The sequence below is a fragment of the Triticum aestivum genome, chromosome 5A (assembly GCF_018294505.1).
Source record: "Triticum aestivum cultivar Chinese Spring chromosome 5A, IWGSC CS RefSeq v2.1, whole genome shotgun sequence".
Classification (NCBI taxonomy): Eukaryota; Viridiplantae; Streptophyta; class Magnoliopsida; order Poales; family Poaceae; genus Triticum; species Triticum aestivum.
In genome coordinates this window covers 568,966,338-568,967,001 of record NC_057806.1, presented here as the reverse complement: position 1 = coordinate 568,967,001, position 664 = coordinate 568,966,338, and positions in this window count along the sequence as shown.

Here is a 664-nt window from a genome sequence, read left to right as displayed (position 1 = left end):
CTGAATGAGCGGAAATTTGTCTTTTTCATGAGAGGTGGATCAAAATTTTTGACACCCAATCATTTGGTAAATTGTGCATTAAATATGTCCTAGTATTTTAGAAAATTGATTTTGTACAATTTTGCAACAAATATATGGTAGGTCCTTCACAAAAAAAGTCATTTTGGGCACTCGGAAAATGATTAAAAATAGCTAGAAAGATCAGAAATGCATAGAAATTGGTCCTTGTCCATAAAATGTGGTCTAAATCTAGTGAAAATTTGTGTGGTGCCATTTTGCAAAATATTTTTGATAGCTACTTCACAAAATCCCTCTATTTTTAGTACTTAGACATTTTTTTAAATCACTTGTTTTTTGAACCAATCACGACTCTTCCCATGGATTGATGACATGGCGCCCATCCATCCATCCATCCATCCATCTCTCCATCCCACATCCATCCATCCATCTATCTACAGAAAAAAGAAAATAAAATGAAAAAGAGATACCCCCCCCGCAGCCCAAACCCTAGGTCAGATCCCATCGACCCCCCCATCGCACCCCTCCTCTCCTCGCAGCCGCCGCACTCCTCCTCCCTCAGATCCTCGCCGCCGCCACCTCCTCCCAGATCCCCCTGTCCCCGACCCAGACCTCCCTCTCTCTGCCATCCCAAACCCGCCGCCGG